The sequence below is a fragment of the Salvelinus sp. IW2-2015 genome, linkage group LG1, assembly GCF_002910315.2.
Source record: "Salvelinus sp. IW2-2015 linkage group LG1, ASM291031v2, whole genome shotgun sequence".
Classification (NCBI taxonomy): Eukaryota; Metazoa; Chordata; class Actinopteri; order Salmoniformes; family Salmonidae; genus Salvelinus; species Salvelinus sp. IW2-2015.
Genome location: NC_036838.1, coordinates 52165217 through 52174518, shown reverse-complemented (window position 1 = coordinate 52174518; position 9302 = coordinate 52165217). Strand labels below are relative to the sequence as shown.

The 9302-nt window shown below is 40.8% G+C and overlaps 1 long non-coding RNA gene across 1 annotated transcript; it reads left to right on the top strand.

Moving 5' to 3' along the window:
• The first annotated feature begins 6504 nt into the window (after nt 1–6504).
• On the top strand, nt 6505–7863 carry LOC139028370 (uncharacterized). Its single transcript, XR_011480569.1, has 2 exons — nt 6505–6591; nt 6706–7863. It is a non-coding gene; the product is annotated as an uncharacterized lncRNA (long non-coding RNA).
• Nucleotides 7864–9302: the final 1439 nt, after the last annotated feature.

Here is a 9302-nt window from a genome sequence, read left to right as displayed (position 1 = left end):
CTTGATCTTTCCTGATCTCTACTGTAATCAACATATTGACTGTAGACTACAATGCAGATCTACTGTATAAGGTCATACTTACTTTTGCAATGATTTGTCATGAAGTTTTGGAAGTTTAAAATATTGCATCTCAATCAAGTAATCTACAGGGATCCCAGTTTTGAGCAGGAACAGAAATAGTGATGGCTTAATGTGTCTAACATGCTGACCACATGCTGCACCATCACGCGTGCAGTCAGCATGTTAGACACCTAAAGGAATCACAAGTTGAAATATCAAAACAAACGCTGAACAAACCTTATTCATTTGGGACAGGTCGAATAGCATGAAACATATATGGAAATTTAGCTAGCTAGCTTGCTGTTGCTAGCTAATTTGTCTGGGATATAAACATTGGGCTGTTATCTTAGCTGAAATGAACAAGGTCCTCTACTCCAACAATTAATCCACAGGGAAAAGGGTCAATTGAGTTTGTTTCTAGTAATCTCTCCTCCTTCAGGCTTCTTCTTCTTTGGACATAGTATGGCGTTTGGACACCAACTTTAAGGTGCATTACCACTACCAATTGTACTGGAGTGTGGACCTCAGTTCATCTATCAATCACCCACGTGGGTATATCGTCCTAAAAACCAATGAGGAGATGAGAGAGGCGGGACATGCAGCGCGTCTGGCATCACAAACAGAACCAAGTTCTATTTTGGCACCTGGCAACGCAGAATCTCGTTGAGGCACGAGACGCGAGCTGTGTGGTCAGCATGTAAGAAGAAAAGACCCAGGGTGTTGACATGAAGCTAGAGTTAGGGTTATGGTTAGGGTTGAAACGGGGTGTGGACAAGAAGCTGGAGTTAGGGTTAGGGTTAGGGTTATGGTTAGGGTTGAAACAGGGTGTGGACATGAAGCTGGAGTTAGGGTTATGGTTATGGTTTAAACAGGGTGTGGACATGAAGCTGGAGTTAGGGTTACAGTTTATATATTAAAACGTATATTCTTGAAAGATCTAAAGTATTTAGTCCAATCTTAACTCTCTCTGAATGGCCATATGCTGTACAAGTCTGTATCATCCGATATGTCAAATGTTTTGTATTTACTACCTTCTTTATTGATGTATGTCTGATTTAAAAAAACATTTCCCCAGGGTCTTGACAGGAACTGCTTGTGTAGAGATGAATTAGCATTTAACAAGGAACATTTCTGTTGTTTTAGTGAAGCTAATTTGACTCAATAGGAAAAAATGGAATAGAAATTAAATTCAGCAAGACAGAACATTTTAAATATTTGTTCTATTTACAGCATATATTTTGTCAGCGGTAAAGTCCAGCGTGAGATAATAAATTTGACTGAATCAGTGCTAAAGCGTTGAAACACTATACATTCAACAATGGCTTCATACCGTAGTTGGGGACTAAGTTACACTGTAACATTTAATGTAGAGGTTTCTGTGTCAGCCTCCAAACATATAAGTTGTGATGATGAGCGTGTGCTCTGTAAGTATCATTTATCCCAACATCAGGCAGTAATATAGAGTATAATGTAATTTAATGTAGTCTGCAAAAAAAAAAATCCGGAATAAATATAATAAATATATGATTGTCAAACAGTATGGAAGGAGCCTGTGGTCGTTTTCCCCTCCAGAATCCAGATGGTCTGTGACGTCAGCTGGGTCTATAGCACAACACAGAGTCAAAAGCCGTCACTAATGCTCCACTGATGCAGTTTTTGTAGTGCATTTGATCAGCACATAGGATTGTGGGAAACTCAAATCAGTTCTCTACTCACACTGACACAGCAGCTCAAGACAGAGGACACATCTGCTACCTCCAGACTTCACTACCTCTGGCAGTAGTCTGTCAAATCTGTGAATACACAGACACAAGAGCAGTATTGCAACATAAATATCCACGGGGAATTTCAACTTTACTTACTACTAAAAATATTAGTTTTAAAGTGCAATGTTCTTAAGTCTCTGTTTCTAAAACAATTATGAACGGAATCTAATTACTATATGTTTAAAACCTCCTGTTCAAATTCTTAGGAAACAAATTCTAGAAAGGTCTATTCCATATCCAAGCATCATAATTGCAACTCCATTTTTTCCTATATTTTGAAACAATATTCTCATAGAAATGCAACCATAAAAAATTTAAAAATTCATGCAGGGGATCTGCGTCAGTCTCACACGTGTAAGTTGTGATGATGAGTGTGTGCTCTCTCAGCATCATTGATCCCAACATCAGGCAGCAGATCTGGGGTCACTAGTTTCCCAGATTCACACAGAGCTCTGTGAGTCACTCTCCATCACCCCCACCCTTCCACCTGTTCCATGAGACGTGACCATTGTCCCCAGCAATAAGAACACTGAGCATGGGCAGCTCCACATTCCTCATTGTCCTTCCAAGCTCACCCATTGGCTACAGACTGTGAGAAACTCCAACAAGCCCAAGACCCCACACTTCAAATGCAGATTTATGGACTGTATATAGGAGATATGAAGTCAGTAGAACTCAGATTCTCTCAACACAGAGTCCTCTACAGCACAGAGATCCATTTATGTTTCACATATTGCACCCAGGGCTGTGGGAGCAGGGGCTATGTGACATTGGTAAAACTTGTCTTCACCAGTTGAAATTAGACAATGAATTGTAAGGACTGCACAAGTGTTTTTTTTTATTATGACAAGGTTTAAGAGGAATTAGGTAACAGACCAATAAAGACATTATGTCACACTTTATACAAAACATGATCAGATTGTAGAATCAAAGATGATTCAGCATTCGCTGACCAACTGGCAAGTGTCTTCACTGACCTTTTCAACCTCTCCCTGTCTGAGTCTGTAATACCAACATGTTTCAAACAGACCACCATGTCCCTGTGCCCAAGAACACTAAGGTAATCTGCCTAAATGACTGCCGATCCGTATCACTCACGTTTGTAGCCATGAAATGCTTTGAAAGGCTGGTCATGGCTCACATCAACACCAATATCCCAGAAACCCTAGATCCACTCCAATTTTTGTACCACACCAACAGATCCACAGATGATGCAATCTATTGCACTCCACACTGCCCTTTCCCACCTGGACAAAAGGAACACCTATGTGAGAATGCTATTCATTGACAACAGCTCAGCGTTCAACACCATACTGCCCTCAAAGCTCATCACTAAGCTAAGGACCCTGGGACTGAACACCTCCCTCTGCAACTGGATCCTAGACTTCCTGACGGGCTGTCCCCAGGTGTTAAGGGTAGGTAACAACACATCTGCCACGCTGATCCTCAACACGGGGGCCCATCAGGGGTGCGTGCTCAGTCCCCTCCTGTACTCCCTGTTCACTCATGACTGCTAGGGCCAGGCACAACTCCAACACCATCATCAAGTTTGCTGATGACACAACTGTGGTAGGCCTGATCACCGACAACAATGAGACAGCCTATAGGGAGGAAGTCAGAGACCTGACCGTGTGGTGCAAGGACAAGAACCTCCCCCTCAACGTGATCAAGACAAAGAAGTTGATTGTGGACTACAGGAAAGGAGGACTTAGCACGCCCCCATTCTCAACCACAGGGCTGAAGGGGAGCAGGTTGAGAGATTCAAGTTCCTTAGCGTCCACATCACCAACAAACTAACATGTTCCAAGCACACCAAGACAGTTGCGAAGAGGGCACGACAAAACCTTTTCCCCCTCAGGAGACTGAAAAGATTTGGCATGGGTCTTCTTATCCTCAAAAGGTTTTACAGCTGCACCATCGAGAGCATCCTGACCGGTTACATCACTGCCTGGTATGGCAACTGCTCGGCCTCTGACCACAAGGCACTACAGAGGGTAGTGTGTACGGCACAGTACATCACCGTGGCCAAGCTTCCTGCCATCCAGGACCTCTATACGAGGCGGTGTCAGATGAAGGCCCTAAAAATTGTCGAAGACTCCAGCCACCCTAGTCATAGACTGTTCTCTCTGCCACCGCACGGCAAGCGGTACCGGAGCGCCAAGTCTAGATCCAAGAGGCTTCTACCCCGAAGCTATAAGACCCCCCCCCACACTGCTGCTACTCTCCGTTATCATCTATGCATAGCGTGACAAACCTCTTCAAGGTTAGGAGAGTTTTTCACAAATTAAACGGGCGACCGTCACCAAAATCTCCCCAGAATGAGAGTTCTTTTTAACAGGACAGTACCTTTGTGTTGCTTTCCCCGTCCTGGTCCACCCAGGCCACAGGCGGGGTCAGGGATAGCATGGTTCGGTACACAAATCAGGTTCTCGGTAGGTCCAGTTCCAAACACCAACAGGTATGTCCAAACAGTCCAGGTCATACACGGTAAATCCAGCCAATATATATATGGTCACTTTCTCTATCTCTATGGTTCACAGATCCCCCCCAGCCCCTTCCTCTCTCTCTTCCTGGATTGTCTTGATCCCTTATCTGTGGGTCGGCCCCACCTTCTGAGCGTTCCCCTTGCTTCTGAGAATTGTAGTTTTGGCGGTCGGCCATTTGGCAACCTGTAGTTCTGGCCGGGGTGGCCATTTTAGTGAGAGGGCAGAGCCCGTTTATTAGTTCTGCCCTCACAAATCTGCCATTTATCACTCGGCCCCCTTCTTTGCCACAACAGCCACTTTAATAACCRTACCTGCATTTACATAATTACTTCAACTACCTCGACACCGGTGCCCCGCACGTTGACACATTATTTACTTCTGCTCTTTAATTATTTGTTTTTCTTATGTCCTACTTCTTTTTTGTGTGGGGGGGTATTTTCTTAAAACTGCATTGTTGGTCAAGGGCTTGTAAGTAAGCATTTCACTGTTGAATTCGGCGCATGTGACAAATGCAATTTGATTTGATTTGATACAGTTTATATCTAAAACATATATGCTTGAAAGATTTTCAGCATTCAGTCCAATCTTAACTATCTCTGAATGGTCATATGCTGTACAAGTCTATTTCATACAATAGTCAAAATGTTTGTATTTACTGCATTCTTAATTTATGTATGTCAGATTGTTGGGAGCAGTGAATGGAGAAAGTGTGGGAAACCAAGGAAAACTCACTCACAGACCCGCTTTGGGACAATAGACTTCTGTACCCTGTATGATGAGGGGTGAGAAGGAATTTCACTTGTAAGGTTTCATCATTGAATTCTATAAATGAATTAAATCACAGATATAATGAATTATAAGGACTGCACAAGTGTTTTTTTTATTATGATAGGGTGTAAGAGGAATTAGGTAACAGATCAGGAAATACATTATATTACACTTTATACAAACATGATTACATTGTAGTAGTCCTGTGTAARTCAGTAGGTAGAGCAAGGCGCTTGCAATGCCAGGGTTGTGGGTTCAAGACCTACAGGTGATCAGTACAAAAAAAAGTATGCACTTGCTACTGTAAGTCACACTGGATAAGAGCATCTGCTAAAATGTGAATGTTGTATCGAAGATTWTAAATCTTATATCTAAAACGTACACGCTTGAAATATCTTCACTATTCAGTCCAATCTTGACCATCTCTGAATGGCCATATGCTGTACAAGTCTATATCATCCAATAGTCAAAATATTTGTATTTACTACCTTCTTAATATATGCATGTCAGATGTATTAATTTTTTCTCCCCCAGGTGCTTAATGGGAACTGCTTGTGTAGAGATGAATTAGCATTTAACAAGGCACACTTCTGTTGTTAGGTGGAAGCTCTGTCAATGGGCAGAGTGTGGGAAAGCTCTGGAGAGCAGAGTCTCAGTCTAGTGTCATCATCATCATCAGTCCCATCAGCACCTGACTGTCTGGGGAACAACCTCAGAGTCACTGGGGAATAGCAACACTTATAGAAGGGAATTAAACAATAGCTGAATACATCAGTTTCTCTCAGGGTACAAACATAACGTAGAATTGAACACTGATAAAGTACAGTATATGTATTGCAGCACACTTTTAGCTTTATTTTCGAAAAGACTCAATATTAATTATTTTGACAAAATGAAATTCAGCAGCACAGAAAATTATAAATATGTTTAACTTTTCAATTGTGACAAAATGTAAAACACTATACTATATCATCATTTTTGTCATTATCTCACATTCATTGTGAGATAATAAAATGTGACTGAATCAGTAATAAGCGTTTAAACACTATGCATTCACAATGTTTTCATAGGTGGGGACTAAGTTACATGTAAATTTCATGTGTAAGTTGTGATGATGAGTGTGTGCTCTCTCAGCATCATTGATCCCAACATCAGGCAGCAGATCTGGGGGTCACTAGTTTCCCAGATTCACACAGAGCTCTGTGAGTCACTCCCATCACCCCACCCTCCACCTGTTCCATGAGACGTGACCATTGTCCCCCAGCAATAAGAACACTGAGCATGGGGCAGCTCCACATTCCTCATGTCCTTCCAAGCTCACCCATTGGTACAGACTGTGAGAAACTCCAACAAGCCCAAGACCACACATTCAAATGCAGATTATGGACTGTATATAGGAGATATGAAGTTAGTAGAACTCAGATTCTCTCTACAGCACAGAGATCCAGTCAATGGCACCTACAATCACTTCAGCTATGATCTACGTAATGAGCACCTGACTGACCAACAAGGTAAATTGAAGAATCAATTTTAAGGAAATTAATCTTATTTTGATTGATTATTTATTTGTTTCATTTATATCTCATAATAAGGTTATTAATGACTCTCCTCTTCTCTTCTTGCAGCTAAGAAAGCCAGTGGTGAAGTTACACGGAGTTCGTATCAACATCAGCATTGAGCTGCTCAATCTCTCCTGCGTCCAGAGATCCTCAAACAGCAGTCAGAACTCCAAGCTGGAGAAAGCCAACATCAGGAGATGAACAGTTGCTTCCTGAGATAACAGCAACAGTACCAGGGTTTACAGTGTTACTCCAGGGTGTCCAATGAGATTGTGCACTTCCTGTCAAGAATGAGGTAAAGACACAGTCCAGAGTAGACTGCTGAGCCTTACGCAGAGCTGCATCCAACCTCTGATAAAGACAGGAGGGAGAGTGACCTGCCTCAGTTGAGCTCCACAGCACAGCACCAGCAAAGAGAAGAGTCAGTACTCACTCTCTGGAGTCTCTGGTAGAGTCCTACAGACTGGAACTCCACTCTCAAACAAACTCAATGGACCATGTTGGTCTAACATTAATGTGATGGACAGTGATCAGAGATCTTCCTCATCATCTGAGTATATAGCATTTTTTAAAAGTCTTGCAGTGATTGAGACTTTTTATTTCAGTTGTATTGAAGTAAATGCATTTTTATGAGAAAAATGTGTAATGTATGAAAACAATATTGTTGTTGTGTGCATTGAAATCGTAACCTTGACTATGTTGATCATGTTTTTATTCATGATTAACAATAGCTTTAATGGTCCTAGACGAGGAATTGTAACCCAAAACTGGGATCAATCTGTGATTGTGATTGTCTATGASAGATCTGTTTTTAGGTCAAAATGTATAAGCAAATTTTTTTTTACCACTACATTGTATTAAGCATCTTCTGTGAAGCATGTATCAGTTATATTGACAATGTTCAACCTGAGTTATAGCATCACTGTTCCTCTATGAGGATTATTTACCCAAACTGGGTATTATGTTATCATCACTCTGTGATTATCACTATTTCATCTGTTTTAATACCTGAAAAATGTATTTACTGCAGATGTTTTCTCATTGTAAAACCCTTGTTTATTTCAAACAATTCTGTGTGTCTTTACTCTGATGAAGTATCATGTCTTGGAGATTTATCCAAGTTCTTGTTGTGACATTGAATCACTTTATTTGCACCTTAAGTTAAGGTGTTATCTATAATGTGACTCATTGAGTCCATTTTACTAAAATAAATGTAATCAAATGTATTACTTTGCTTGTCACGCTCGTTAGAATAAATGTCGGACCATGGCGCAGCGGATGTTGAGATCCACATTATTTATTAGAAAGTGAAACTAAACAAAGACAAAAACAAACAAAACTAACAACGAACCGTGACTACAGAGTTGCTACGTGCACTAACTCAAAACAATATCCCATAAAACACAGGTGGAAAAAGGCTACCTGTAACGACTCTCGTGGGTTGAAGAAGGAGACCAAGGTGCAGCGTGGTAGGCGTTCATGATTTTTAATAAAACTGAACACCGCAACAAAATAACAAAGTAGATAACGAAAGCGAACAGTTCTGTCAGGCAACAAAACAGCTAAACAGAAAATAACTCCCCACAAAACCCAAACGGAAAATCACAACTTATATATGATCCCCAATCAGAGACAACGATAGACAGCTGCCTCTGATTGGGAGCCACACATGGCAAAAACAACAAAGAAATAGAAAACATAGATTCTCCCACCCGAGTCACACCCTGACCTAACCAAACATAGAGAATAAATAAGGATCTCTAAGGTCAGGCGTGACGACTCCCTAAATATGATCCCCAATTAGAGACAATGATTACAGCTGCCTCTAATTGGGAATCATACCAATCACCAACATTAGAAATAATAACCCAGAACCCCCACATAGAAATAACTAACTAGAACAACTTCAGTCACCGCCCTGACCTACTATACCATAGAAAAACAAAGGCTCTCCATGGTCAGGCGTGACATTGCTTTTGTTCTTTCCTTTTACTTCTCGTTCTATGACAACATTTAGCTCAACAACAATGCTAAATGCTTTACAAATAACAATCTTTGGTCCTAAGATGATGTCTTGAGCAGTTATATATCAAGTAATTCCACTTCTTAATTTATTGTAATTTTTTTAATTAAACGTTTATTTAACTAGGCAAGTTAGTTAAGAACAAATTCATATTTACAATGACGGCCTCCAGGCAAAAGGCCTCCAGCGTGATGGGGGCTGGGAATAAAAAAACAAATAAAATAAAAACAAAAACACACATCACGACAAGAGAGAAAACACATCACTACATAAAATAGAGAGACCTAAGACATATCACAAGACAGCAACCCATGACAACACAGCATGATAGCAACACAACATGGCAACAACACAGTAGCAACACAACATGGCAGCCAGCACAACATGATAGCAGCACAGAACGTGGTACAAACATTATGGGGCACAGACAACAGAACAAAAACACAAGGGCCAGAAGGTATGACGTGGAAACAACGCTTGATTCCAACCACTGGTGTGCCAAGTGGGACTGATAATACAATCAATTACGCTGAAAAACATTTTTCTACAACTTAATTTAAAGACATTTCAAAAGAACAAATTGATTAGTAATTGATCTTGAACAATGGAGATCAAACCAAAAATGGCTCGAAATTGTGTG